Here is a 15,397-nt window from a genome sequence, read left to right on the forward strand (position 1 = left end):
CTAAGGAGGTGGTATTAGATTTTTAAATCATACAAAACAGGAAGGTTTCTGACGCCCCGCATGGCACCGGTCCAGGTTTAAATATCTGAAGCCTTAAATGTGTATAATGGCTCTTAGATCCTGTTTCATTCATGGCATTGTCTAAAAAATATTCCCAGACATTTCATTGTATAACAAAGGTCCATCTATTTGGACTCAAGGTCATCAACATTTTTAAAGAGACAGACCGGACTGGGGTAATGCTCTCTGTCTTTCAGAAGGCGATTTAACTGATCAGCCAAAACATTAAAACCACCTTCCTAATATCACGTAGGTTCCCCTTGTGCAGCCACTGACAGGTGAAGTGAATAACATTGATTATATCGTTACATCGGCACCTGTAAACGGGTGGGAAATATTAGCCAGCAAGTGAACTGTCAGCTCTTGAATTCCATGCGTTGGATGCAGGAAAAAATGGGCAAGTGAACAGATCTTTGACAAAGGACCAAATAGTGATGGTTAGACGACTGGGTCAGAGCATCTCCAAAACGTGTCTTGTGTGGTGTTCCTGGCATGCAGTGATTAGTACTTACCAAAAGTGGTGCAAGAAAGGGCAACCGATGAACCGGCATCATGGGCGCCCAAGGCTCATTGATGTTGGGCGTGGGAGGGGGGTGGAGAGCAAAGGCTAGCCAGTCTGGTCTGATCACACAAAAGAGGTACTGTAACTCAAATTGCTGAAAACCTAATGCTTAGGTATAAAGGTAACAAGACACACAGTGAGTTAGGGCATAAATTCTTCCCCAGGGATCGTTCACGGCTGCAGACCATCCTGGGAACTCCTACCAGCACAAACACACCTACGAGCAGCTCGGGAGAAATGACTGATACACAACGCATGGTCTCAAATCATATCTTGAAATTTATTGGCTTCAATCACGGAAGATGTTTACTTAGCACTATGTCATATTACACAGAGTCAGCAATTCAGCACATTTTTTGGATCATTAACAGAAAAATTAGTTCATGGTCACAAGGTAGACAGGTCATGGCCAAAGGTAGACATCACTTGATAATTTGGCAGATAACTACTTTCATTAACCCCTTAACACCGCAGCCAAATGTACAAGTTGTGAACGAAACAAAACGTAAACAAAACCTGGCATTTGCGCTATATGTCTGTCCAACCGTAATTCACCTCTTTCATATTAAATGCACCCCCCCCTTATTATATATCATTTTATTCAGGGGAAACAGGGCTTTCATTTAATATCAAATATTTAGCTATGAAACATAATTTAATATGAAAAAAAGGGACAAAATAAGATTTTTTTTTATTTTTTTCGTTCTACATGACATTTTAACTGTCAATGTCATAATACTGTTTGCTTTTACTGCAATAAAATACACATATTTGTATTCAGCAAAGTCTCACGTGTAAAACAGTACCCCCTATGTACAGGTTTTATGGTGTTTTGGGAAGTTACAGGGTCAAATATAGCGTGTTACATTTGAAATTGAAATTCGCCAGATTGGTTACGTTGCCTTTGAGACTGTATAGTAGCCCAGGAAATAAATTTACACCCATAATGGCATACCATTTGCAATAGTAGACGACCCAAGGTATTGCAAATAAGCGATGTCCAGTCTTTTTTAGTAGCCATTTGGTCACAAACACTGGCCAAAGTTAGCGTTCGTATTTGTTTGTGTGTGAAAAATGCAAAAAACGCCAATTTTGGCCAGTGTTTGTGACTAAGTGGCTACTAAAAAAGACTGGACATACCCCATTTGCAATACCTTTGGTTGTCTACTATTGCAAATGGTATGCCATCATAGGGGTAATTTTCATTCTTGGGCTACCATAGGGTCAAAAAGGCAACGTAAGCAATCTGGCAAATTTTAATGTGAAAAAAATTAAACACAAGCCTTATATTTGACGCTGTAATTTTTGAAAACACCATAAAACCTGTACATGAGGGGTACTGTTGTACTCAGGAGACTTCGCTGAACACAAATATTTGTGTTTCAAAACAGTAAAAAGTATTGCAGCAATAATATCGTCCCTGTAAGTGCTGTTTGTGCGTGAAAAATGCAAAAAACGTCACTTTTACTGGCGATATCATGGTTGTAATACATTTTACTGTTTTGAAACACTAATATTTGTGTTCAGCGAAGTCTCCCGAGTAAAACAGTACCCCCCATGTACAGGTTTTATGGTGTCTTGGAAAGTTATAGGGTTAAATATAGTGCTAGCAAATTAAATTCCCTATACTTTCGGCATGGGTGGTCAGGCAGGTCCCGCTAATTGTAATTAATTAGGATACCTAATTATGTAAAATTATTACATAAATATATGTGTAGAATTAATATATGTATATATATACATATGTGTATATATACGTATATATATATATATTTTTTTTTTATATTTTTATTTATATATAGGTATATATATAGTGATATATACGTATATATTTATGTATATAGATATATATATTATTTCGTTCTACGTGTATTTTGATATAAATATATATATATTAATATCACAATACAGTTAGAACGAAATAAAACACATCTATATATTTTTTAATATTTTATTTTTAATTATTTATTTTATTTTTTTACGTATTTACATATTTATTTGTTTTATATTATTTATAAATATATATATAACAATAATTATATATATATTTAATCAGTATCAGTCTACGTGTAATTTGATATTAATATATATATATATAATTATATATATATTAATATTAAAATACACCTAGACCAGTGATGGCGAACCTTTTTGAGCCCGAGTGCCCAAACTGCAATACATGCCAACTTTTTTTCCCTCAAAGTGCCAACACGACAATTAAACCTGAATACTGAGGTTTACGTTTAGAAAAAACTACTCGTACAGTTAACAACTTTTGTTTTAAAAGAAGAACACAACATAGAGTTAAATTATACAAATTTTAAATAATGATATAAATTAAGCTTATATTAGTATCTCCAACAAATGCAATACATACACACAGACTGCTGAACACATTCACACACCGAGACATAGACAGACTGCTAAATACACACACAGTCCGCTAAATGTACGCAGTCTGCTGAATACACGCACGCAGTCTGCTGAATACACACACACACACACACACACACACTGCTGAATACATAAAGACTGCTGAACACACATATACTGCATTGAGGGGTGCAGTGTATGTGTCTGTGTGTAATGTTGTGTGTGGGGGGGTGGGGTGCTGTGTGTGGGGTGCTGTGTGTGGGGGGTTGGGGTGCTGTGTGTGGGGAGTTGGGTGCTGTGTGTGGGGGGTTGGGGTGCTGTGTGTGCGGGATTGGGGTGCTGTGTGTGTTTGGGGGAAAGGGTGGGGGGAAAGGGTGCTGTGTGGGGGGGGGGAAGGGTGCTGTGTGTGGGGGGGAAGGGTGCTGTGTGGGGGGGAAGGGTGCTGTGTGGGGGGGAAGGGTGCTGTGTGGGGGGGAGAAGGGTGCTGTGTGGGGGGGGAAGGGTGCTGTGTGGGGGGGGAAGGGTGCTGTGTGGGAGGGGAAAGGGTGCTGTGTGGGGGGGAAAGGTGCTGTGTGTGGGGGGGAAAGGTGCTGTGTGTGTGTGGGAGGGGAAAGGTGCTGTGTGGGAGGGGGAAAGGGTGCTGAGTGTGGGGGGGAAAGGGTGCTGTGTGTCGGGGGGAAAGGGTGCTGTGTGTGTGTGTGGGGGGAAAGGGTGCTGTGTGTGGGGGGAAAGGGTGCTGTGTGGGGGTGAGGATGCTGTGTGTGGGGGGGAAAGGGTGCTGTGTGGGGGGGGGAGGATGCTGTGTGTGGGGGGGAAGGGTGCTGTGTGTGTGGGGGGGAAGGGTGCTGTGTGTGGGGGGGGAAGGGTGCTGTGTGTGGGGGGGGGAAAGGGTGCTGTGTGTGGGGGGAGGAAAGGGTGCTGTGTGTGGGGGGAGGAAAGGGTGCTGTGTGTGGGGGGAGGAAAGGGTGCTGTGTGTGGGGGGAGGAAAGGGTGCTGTGTGTGTGGGGAGGAAAGGGTGCTGTGTGTGGGGGGAGGAAAGGGTGCTGTGTGTGGGGGGAGGAAAGGGTGCTGTGTGTGGGGGGAGGAAAGGGTGCTGTGTGTGGGGGGGAAGGGTGCTGTGTGTGGGGGGGAAGGGTGCTGTGTGGGGGGGAAGGGTGCTGTGTGGGGGGGAAGGGTGCTGTGTGGGGGGGAGAAGGGTGCTGTGTGGGGGGGAAGGGTGCTGTGTGGGGGGGAAGGGTGCTGTGTGGGAGGGGAAAGGGTGCTGTGTGGGGGGGAAAGGTGCTGTGTGTGGGGGGGAAAGGTGCTGTGTGTGTGTGGGAGGGGAAAGGTGCTGTGTGGGAGGGGGAAAGGGTGCTGAGTGTGGGGGGGAAAGGGTGCTGTGTGTCGGGGGGAAAGGGTGCTGTGTGTGTGTGTGGGGGGAAAGGGTGCTGTGTGTGGGGGGAAAGGGTGCTGTGTGTGGGGGGGAAAGGGTGCTGTGTGGGGGGGAGGATGCTGTGTGTGGGGGGGAAGGGTGCTGTGTGTGTGGGGGGGAAGGGTGCTGTGTGTGGGGGGGAAGGGTGCTGTGTGTGGGGGGGGAAAGGGTGCTGTGTGTGGGGGGAGGAAAGGGTGCTGTGTGTGGGGGGAGGAAAGGGTGCTGTGTGTGGGGGGAGGAAAGGGTGCTGTGTGTGGGGGGAGGAAAGGGTGCTGTGTGTGGGGGGAGGAAAGGGTGCTGTGTGTGGGGGGAGGAAAGGGTGCTGTGTGTGGGGGGGTGCTGTGTTTGTGGGGCGGTAGGGGTGCTGTGTGTGGGGCTGCTGTGGGTAGGGGTGCTGTGGGTAGGGGTGCTGTGTGTAGGGGGTGGGGGTGCTGTGGATAGGGGTGCTGTGGGTGCGGGGGTAGCGGTGCTGTGGGTAGGGGTGCGGGGGTAGGGGTGCTGGGGTAGGGGTGCTGGGGGTAGGGGTGCTGGGGGTAGGGGTGCTGGGGGTAGTGGTGCTGTGGGTAAGGGGGTAGGGGTGCTGGGGGTAGGGGTGCTGTGGGTAAGGGGGGTAGGGGTGCTGGGGGTAAGGGAGGTAGGGGTGCTGTGGGTAGTGGGAGTAGGGGTGCTGGGGGTAGGGATGCTGTGGGTAAGGGGGGTATGGGTGCTGTGGGTAGTGGGAGTAGGGGTGCTGGGGGTAGGGGTGCTGTGGGTAGTGGGAGTAGGGGTGCTGGGGGTAGGGGTGCTGGGGGTAGTGGGAGTAGGTGTGCTGGGGGTAGGGGTGCTGAGAGTAGGGGTGCTGTGGGCAGTGGCGTACACACAACCCATGGGGCCCCGGTGCGAAAACTGATCTGTGGCCCCACCCCCCCCCCCCCGCGCTTACTCTGCGCGGGCTGGGGCCGCAACACATGGCGGGCGGGCACCTGGTCGCAGGGCTGCGACCCGTGCGACCGCGGTATGTACGCCAGTGCATGCATAAACACATACACTTAAAGGACCACTACAGACACCCAGATCAAATCAGCTCAATGAAGTGGTCTGGGTGCCAGGTCTCTCTAGTTTTAACCCTGCAGCTGAAAACATAGCAGTTTCAGAGAAACTGCTATGTTTCACTGAGGGTTAATCCATCTCTAGTGGCTGTCTCATTGACAGCCGCTAGAGGATTTTCTGCGATTCTCACTGTGAAAATCACAGTGAGAAGACGCTGAACGTCCATAGGAAAGCATTGAGTAATGCTTTCCTATATGGGCGGTTTGAATGCGCGCGTGGCTCTTGCCACGCATGTGCATTCGGAGCTGAGAGGCGGATCGGGACGGAGAGATCCCCAGCGCCAAGGGAGCCCGGCGCTGGAGAAAGGTAAGTGCTTTAGACACACACACACACACACTCTCATGAACAGACGCACACATTTACTGACAGACACACACTCAGTGACAGACGCACACAAACATACTCAGTAACGGACACACACACTAACACTAACACACTCTAAAACTAACACACTCACTAACACAATCACTCTCACTAACACACTCACTAACACACTCACATACTCACTAACACACTCACATTAACACACTCACTAACACACTCACTAACACTAACACACTCACATTAACACACTCACTCACACTCACTAACACTAACACACTCACTAACACTAACACACTCACTAACACTAACACACTCACATTAACACACTCACATTAACACACTCTCACTAACACACTCTCACTAACACACTCTCACTAACACACTCTCACTAACACACTCACATTAACACACTCACATTAACACACTCACTAACACACTCACTAACACACTCACTAACACACTCACTAACACACTCACATTAACACACTCACTAACACACTCACTTTAACACACTCACATTAACACACTCACATTAACACACTAAAACACTCACTCACACTAACACACTCACATTAACACACTAAAACACTCACTCACACTAACACACTCACTAACACTAACACACTCACATTAACACACTCACTAACACTCTCACTAACACTCTCACTAACACACTCACACTAACACACTCACATTAACACACTCACATTAACACACTCACTAACACTCTCACTAACACTCTCACTAACACTCTCACTAACACTCTCACTAACACTCTCACTAACACTCTCACACTCACACACTCACACTAACACACTCACACTAACACACTCACTAACACACTCTCTCACTAACACACACACACTAACACAAACTAACACTAACACACTCACTAACACTAACACACTCACATTAACACACTCACTCACTCACATTAACACACTCACTAACACACTCACTAACACACTCACTAACACTAACACACTCACATTAACACACTCACTCACACTCACTAACACTAACACACTCACTAACATTAACACACTCACTAACACTCTCACTAACACACTCACTCACTACCACTCTCACTAACACTAACACACACACACACTCACTAACACTCACTAACACACTCACTAAACACACTCACTAAACACACACACGTTTTTTCTGTTTTTTTTTTTAAATTTAATCCCCCCAGCCTCCTTACCTGTGTGAGAGCTGGGGGGATTCCCTGGGGTCCAGTGGTGTTGCTGGTCCTGCTGTTACCAGGCTGGCGGGCGCGCGAGGGAGCACTGTCCCCTGGGTGCTCCCTCTTCAGCTCCCTCGCGCGCCGCGTACTGATACCGGAGCCGGAAGATGACGTCATCTTCCGGCTCCGGTTTCAGTGCGGTGCGCGAGGGAGCTGAAGAGGGAGCACCCAGGGGACAGTGCTCCCTCGCGCGCCCGCCAGCCGGGTGACAGCAGGGCCAGCCTCGGGGGGCCCGGAGGTGGCCGGCTCCTGGGCCCCCCAGCAGAAGAGGCTGGCCCTGTGGGTACATACCGGGTCGCAGGGGCGGCCGGGCCCCCTGGTGGGCCGGGCCCGGTCGCAGCCGCGACCCCTGCGACCCTGGTATGTACGCCACTGGCTGTGGGTAGTGGAAGTAGGGGTGCTGGGGGTAGGGATGCTGTGGGTAAGGGGGGTATGGGTGCTGTGGGTAGTGGAAGTAGGGGTGCTGGGGGTAAGGGGGTAGGGGTGCTGTGGGTAAGGGGGTAGGGGTGCTGGGGGTAAGGGAGGTAGGGGTGCTGTGGGTAGTGGAGTAGGGGTGCTGGGCAGGGGCGTATTAGCCGCGAGGCAAACAAGGCATTTGCCTTGGGCGGCATTTTCCAGGGGGCGGCAAAAAAAGCCGCCCCCAAACGCCCAGGGCAAATGTCTTGTTAGCCTTGCGGCTAACAGACATGCTGAATGGGCTGGCTGTTAGGCGCGGGCGGCAGTGGCGAGGGAGCACTTTCCCCTGAGCTCTCTGCTCAGCTCCCTCGCGCGCCGCCCGCAGAGTGAGGCTGGGAGGCGGAGCCAGAATATGACATCATATTCCGGCTCCCAGCCTCACTCTGCGGGCGGCGCGCGAGGGAGCTGAGCAGAGAGCTCAGGGGAAAGTGCTCCCTCGCCACTGCCGCCCGCGCCTAACAGCCAGCCAAGCAGCCCGACCAGCAACACCAGAAAGAGAGAGAACCCCCCCCCCAGCATTCCTAAAGGTAAGGAGGCTGGGGGGGTTGTTAAATAAATAAAAAAAAGTGAGTGTTAATGTGAGTGAGTGTGTTTGTCTGCGTGAGTGTGTTTGTCTGCTAGTGTGTGTCTCTTAGTGTGTGTGTCTGTCTCTTAGTGTGTGTGTCTGTCTGTTAGTCTGTCTCTTAGTGTGTGTCTGTTAGTGTGTGTGTCTGTCTGTTAGTCTGTCTCTTAGTGTGTGTCTGTTAGTGTGTGTCTGTCTGTTAGTCTCTCTTAGTGTGTGTCTGTTAGTGTGTGTCTGTCTGTTCGTCTGTTTCTTAGTGTTAGTGTCTGTCTCTTAGTGTCTGTCTCTTAGTGTGCGTCTCTTAGTGTGCGTCTCTTAGTGTGCGTCTCTTAGTGTGCGTCTCTTAGTGTGCGTCTCTTAGTGTGCGTCTCTTAGTGTGCGTCTCTTAGTGTGCGTCTGTTACTGTCTGTCTCTTAGTGTCTGTCTCTTAGTGCCTGTCTCTTAGTGTTAGTGTGTGTCTGTTAGTGTCTGTCTGTTAGTGTCTGTCTGTTAGTGTGTGTGTGTCTGTCTCTTAGTGTCTGTCTCTTAGTGTGTGTCTGTCTCTTAGTGTGTCTGTAAGTGTGTGTGTCTGTCTGTCAGTGTGTGCCTGTCTGTTAGTGTGTGTCTGTTAGTGAGTGTGAGTGTGTTTGCCTGTTAGTGAATGAGTGTCTGTTAGTGAGTATGTGTTTCTGTCAGTGAATGTGTGTGTGTGTATTTAGAATGTGGGGCAGGGTGGAAGGGTTGGGTGGGGGTGGCGCGTGGAAGGGTTGGGTGGGGGGGGGGGGGGGCGCCTGAGTTTTGTCCTGCCTAGGGCAGCACAAAACCAGAATACACCACTGGTGCTGGGGGTAGGGATGCTCTGGGTAAGGGGGGTATGGGTGCTGTGGGTAGTGGGAGTAGGGGTGCTGGGAGTAGGGGTGCTGTGGGTAATGGGAGTAGGGGTGCTGGGAGTAGGGGTGCTGTGGGTAGTGGGAGTAGGGGTGCTGGGGGTAAGGGGGGTATGGGTGCTGTGGGTAGTAGAAGTAGGGGTGCTGGGGGTAGGGGTGCTGTGGGTAGTGGGAGTAGGGGTGCTTGGGGTAGGGGTGCTATGGTCGGGGTCTGTTGGTAAGGGGAGTAGGGGGTGCTGTATGTAAGGGGGGTAGGTAATTAAATCAGTATCCCCCCCCTTCCCTTCTTGTTACCTTTGGTGAAGGGGAGGGGGGGAACACAGCCATCCCTGGTGGTCCGGTGGTGTTATGCAGGACAGGACAGGATCGCAGCTCTCCTGTCCTCCCGCGCGATGCTGTGTGGAGCGTTGCCATGGTAACGCGCGGCAACGCTCCACACAGCTCGAGGGAGGACAGGAGAGCTGCTTCCTCGATCCCTCCCCCTGCTTCCGATCCTGCCGACACGGAAGCAGAGTAGGCGCCTGCCGTTTCGGGCAGGCAGGCAGGCGCCTACTCTGCAGTGATGGCAAAGCTATGGCCGCGTGCCCACAGAGAGGGCCCGGCGTGCCACCTGTGGCACGCGTGCCATCGGTTCGCCATCACTGACCTAGACGGTGTATGTGTGTGTATGTATATGTGTATATATATACTTAGATCATATATATATAATATATATATATATGATCTAAGTATAAATTTTTTTTTTTACACTTTTAACATTATTTTTATTTTATTTTCAGCCAGCAGGGGGACCAACTGTCATTACAGTTGGTCCCCCTGCTGGCAATGCCTGAGCCAGCTATCCCGGCCATGTGATTGTGAGGTCCTCGCAAGGACCTCACTCTCACATGACCGGGAGGCACCGGAGGAGGAAGATGTGCCGCGGGGGGGCTCCCTGGGAGTCCCCCCAACCGCAATCGCCGGCGTGGGACCGCCGGCGACCGGGTAAGTTACTAAAAACCGGAGGGCGTACTATTACGTCCGGCGGCGTTTAGAGCCGCTTTTAAAAGGACGTAATAGTACGCCCTCCGGACTTAAGGGGTTAAATATAATTGTACATCCTTAATTTAATGTTTCATAACATGTAATATTTAGGCATGTGCATGGGAAAAAATTTCGGTTCGGCATTCCGAAATTCGGGACTTTGGCAATTTGGCACTTCGTCAATTCGGCACTTCGACACTTTGGAACTTCGGCACTTTGGCACTTTGGGACTTCGGAATTTCTGAACTTCTCTTGCAGCCGCTTGGTAGATAACTCCCTAATTCCCACGGTATTAGGGAGTTATCTACCAAAAGGCTGAAAGACCTAAATTGGTCTTTCAGCCAAATTTACTAATACTAAGTAAAAATTACTTAGTATTAGTAAATTGTGCCCCTACTCGCTATACCACGAGTAGGGGCATGTCTATTAAACAGTAGCTGCTCACTGTTAAAAAAAAATGTAAAAAATGGGTTGCTCCTCCCGAGCCCCCACCCGCGACACCCTGAGCGGCGGGTGGGGGCCCTAAAGTAAAATAATGGGGGGTACCTATTGTCCTCCCCCCAGCCCCCACCCCTGAGCGGCGGGCGGGGACCATAAAGTAAAATAATGGGGGGACCTATTGTCCTCCCCCCCAGCCCCCACCCCTGAGCGGCGGGTGGGGGCCCTGAAGTAAAATAATGGGGGGGACCTATTGTCCTTCCCCCCAGCCCCCACCCCTGAGCGGTGGGTGGGGGCCCTAAATACTAATTAGGGGGGGACCTAATGTCCTCCCCCCGGCAACCGCCCCTAAGTGGTGGGTGGGGGCCCTAAATTAAAATGAGGGGGAGGACCTAATGTCCTCCACCCTGGCCCCCACCCCTGAGTGGTGGGTGGCGGCCCTAAATACTAATTGGGGGGACCTAATGTCCACCCCCCTGACCCCCACCCCTGAGCGGTGGGTGGGGGCCTTAAATAAAAAAATAACACCCCCTCCCCCGGGTGACTTGGGGTCCCCAAACCCCTAGTCACCCCCCTCCCCCAAAAAATGAACCCCTACCTACCCCCCTCACCCTAAAAATAATGAGGGGGGACCATTTAACTAACTACCTGTAAAAAATATACAATAAAACTTACCATTCAATGTTTTCTTTCTTCTAAAATCTTCTTTTTTCAGCCCCAAAAAAGGCCAAATAAAAAGCCATAATAACCAACGCACAAAAAAAAAAAAAAAAACGAGCTCCCCCCCCCCCCCAAAAAAAATAAAAAGAAAAGAAAATCCATGTTCACCCGGCGAGGGCTCAGCGCAGACTGAGATGGCTTAAACCCACCAATCAGAGTGTTCTGAGCCTAATTGCAGGGTGGGGTGGGGCAAGGCTCTATAAGCCTTGCCCCACCCTGCAGAGCTCAGTCTGCGCAGAGCCCTCGCCGGGTAAAGATGGATTATTTTTGGGGGGCGCTCGTTTCTTTTTTTTTTTTTTAAGTGCGTCGGTTATTATGGTTTTTTATTTGGCCTTTTTTGGGGCTGAAAAAAGAAGATTTTAGAAGAAAGAAAACATCAAATGGTAAGTTTTGATTTTTTTCAGTTACTTAGTTAAATGGTCCCCCCTCATTATTTTTATGGTGAGGGGGGTAGGTAGGGGTTTGGGGAAGGGGGGTGACTAGGGGTTTGAGGACCCCTAATCACCCGGGGGAGGGGGGGTTATTTTTTTATTTCGGCCCCCACCCACCGCTCAGGGGTGGGGGTCAGGGGGGAGGACATTAGGACCCCCCCCCCCTTATTCTGATTTAGGGCCCCCACCCACCGCTCAGTGGTGGGGGCTGGGGGAGAACAATAGGTCCCGCCCCATTACTTTACTTTAGGGCCTCCACCCGCCGCTCATGGGTGGGGGCCAGGGGGAGGCAATATGTCCCCCCTTCAGGTTAGGAGGGGGAGGGGGGACGTTTTTTGGTTTTTTTTGTTTGTTTTTTACACTGTTTAATAGACATGCCCCTACTCGCGGTATAGCGAGAAGGGCATAATTTACTAATACTAAGTAATGTTTTTTTAGTATTAGTACATTTGGCTGAAAGACGAAGTTAGGTCTTTCAGCCTTTTAGTAGATAACTCCCTAATACCGTGGGAATTAGGGAGTTATCTACTAATTCATTCCTGTCATTACATTGACTGGATAAGTAACTTACATTTTATATGAATGTATGTTACTTGATTGTTGTAAGTGTTGCAAATGGTTACAGCTGAATCCTGGCTATGTTTGTATACTTTTTATTTAAAATTGTATACAGTGTAACATTCTTCTTCTTCCACTGGGTAAGTATATTAGTACTTAGGCAATACTGTGCTTCGGAACTTCGGCATTTCGGAACTTCGGCAACTTCGGAACTTCGGCACTTCAGTACTTCGGAACTTCGGCACTTTGGCACTTCGACACTTCGGAAATTTGGTAATTTCGGAACTTCGGGACCTCGGTAATTCGGCACTTCGGCAATTCGGCACTTCGATTATTCGGACATTCGGAAGTACCAGAATGTCCGAATTGCCAGAAATTCATCCGAATTCATATTCGGCCCGAAACGAATTGCACATGTCTAATAATATTTCATCAGCTTGCAGAATATATATTTCTGTTACTTACTCAAAGTATCTTGCTGGACATATTCTTCCCCTTTTAGAGAACATCTGTTTATAGTTGCAACAGAATTAACAAATAAATCATACTTTATAGTTTATTCTCTTTTTATAAAAGATTATAACAGCTTTTTAGCAATACACTAGAAAAATAGGATATACAAAACGGGAGAGAGAGAAGCTCCCACCAAATGTGTAATGGTTGTAGGGTAATACAGGGCCTAACCCAGATAAAAGAGATAATAGAAAGGCTTGAAACAGGTCTGACAAGAGGCACACCCGATTCCAGTCCTATTACCCTAATGGAAATTACTGAGTAAAGGCAATTGGCATATAGTGCCTAATATACATATGCATAGAAAATAAAAAAACTTTATTGTCGAATACTGGATAAACACATCTAAATATCCCAGACACCAAAAAGTGAAAAAAATGATAATAATGAAAAAAAGATGATGGTAAGTATAAAAATAGGACCAACTGCTGGAGCTGATGTGTACAAAGTGTACTAATTACGAAATAGCCAGATAGTGATACTGATGAAGTGGAAACAGTATCTGAGGGGAGATATATAGTGTATACATAGGTAGATGCAATAAGGTAACCCTAGTCATACTGGTCAAGTGGCAACAGAATGGGTATATCTTATAACTAGTCAAGCTCAAAGTAATGTAAATCTGTCTGTGTGGCTCTAAGTACAGCAGGATCAAGTAGGTATATGGCTTGTCAGAGAGTATCTGGGAAGTCCACAGCAGACCCCAGATGAAATAGAGTCATGATCGGGAAAACTGACAGCGGATAACATAAGGAATTGCTCTCCCCTATTATGATAGACTCTGATAGCACCTAAATGGAGGTGACAAAGCACACAGTTGTATCCTGATAAATTCAGGGCATAAGTATCAAAAAGTAAAAAACAAAAAATGGCTTGAATAAACCTATGAATTACCTTTACTCACTAATTGCCATTAGGGTAATAGGACTGGAATCGGGTGTAGCTCTTGGCAGACCTGCCAGCCCTCTCTATTATCACTAGAAAAATAGAATCAGATTTAAAATGGCTAATAGTTATGAAATGCGACTGACTTTTAAATGGCTGACTTTTTGCTGCATATGTTGCTGCGTAGCCTCAGACCAGTCAGAGTACCCATGATACCCTTGTCCACCACTGCAAGCGTTCTCAATGGGGATATGAGTGTCAGAAATGGACCATGGAATAATGGAAGAAGGTTGTCTAGTCTACAGCATCAAGATTTTTTTTAGATAGGATGAATCACTGTGTGCATCTTTCACCTGGAGAAGAGATGGCAGCAGGATGCACTATGGGAAGAAGGCAGTGTTATGCTCTGGGCAATGTTCTGATGGGAAACTTTGGTTCTTGGCATTCACGTGGATGTTAGTTTGACACGTACCACCTACCTAGAGACCATGTACATCCTTTATGTCAATGTTGTTCCTTGATAGCAGTAGGATAATGCACCCTGCCACACTTCAAACATTGTTCAGGAATGGTTTGAGGAGCCTGACAAAGAGTTCAAGGTGTTGTCTTGGCATCCAAATTACTCAGATCTCAATCTGATTGAGCCTCTGTGGGATGTGCTGGGACAACAAATCTTATTCATGGAGGCTCCACCTTCCAACAGCAGGTTCTGCTGCCAATGTTTTGGTGCCAGATACCACAGAACATGTTCAGAGGTCTTGAGGAGTCCATGCCTCGATGCATCAGAGCTGTTTTGGCAGCATGGGGGTGGGGGGGAGGAGGGAGGCTACAAGATATTAGGTGGGTGATGTTAATATTGTGGCTGATTATTGATGCAGTAACTATATAAATGTTTGGTCCTTTACTGTTGCAGTAACTATATAAATGTTTGGTGTGCAGCAAAAAAAGCAGATTTACTTACCTCTCTTCTCATAGCGTGCCTGATGATGTCTGTCAATGCAATGCTCCGCATAGGTATTGGGAGATTATTCTGCATGCGTGGCAAATCACCACACTGCACCAATTGACATCTCCTCGTATGCCAACCCAAATGTTGGTGCGTAAAACAGAACATAAAAATGTTAAATACTTATTTTCCCTTAAAATCTCTTGAGATGCACCATACAGCGCCACGGAATTTGTTGGAGCTTTATTAATAATATAGAAAACAAATAATCTAGTGCAGAACATCCATAAATTACAATAAATGCACTCAAGTTTAGATAAATGGTATAACACTCACAAATATCTAGTGGATTAAGTGCCACTCCCACTCTACAGACACAGGTAAGATCAGGCTCCTTGTGTATGATGGATCCAATAGTCAGAAGTGTAACTATCCGCACCGGAGACATGGAGCGCCAATCTTCACATTAAAGCTTTATTGAAAAAACAAGCAACTAGAGCTGAGTCGCAACTCCTCGTTGGAATTCAAACACTGTCTGATGCAAGGTGCATGTATATGGCTAAAGGTAGGGATATGTTTTTCTAATTTTTTTTTTTACATATATTTCATGTAACTAAACAGGAGGTGGCTGCGCTTCTCCTTTCCTCTCGTCCCACCACTTGTCCACTTGATCCATCCCATCTCACCTCATCAGATCACTCGCCCCTTGTCTTGTGCTGTCCTCAAGGCACATCTTAAACTGCTTTCTTTCTTCTGGTGTTGTCCCTGCTCCCCTTAAACATGCTACTGTTGTACCTGTCCTTAAAAAGCCATCTCTTGAGCCAGCTTCCCCTTCCAGCTATCATCCCATATCCGTGCTCTCCTTTTCCTCAAAGCTTCTGGAAAGACTTGTCTTTACCCGTCTGACTTGCTTCCTCAAATTCAACTC

The sequence above is a fragment of the Pelobates fuscus genome, chromosome 13, assembly GCF_036172605.1.
Source record: "Pelobates fuscus isolate aPelFus1 chromosome 13, aPelFus1.pri, whole genome shotgun sequence".
NCBI lineage: Eukaryota > Metazoa > Chordata > Amphibia > Anura > Pelobatidae > Pelobates > Pelobates fuscus.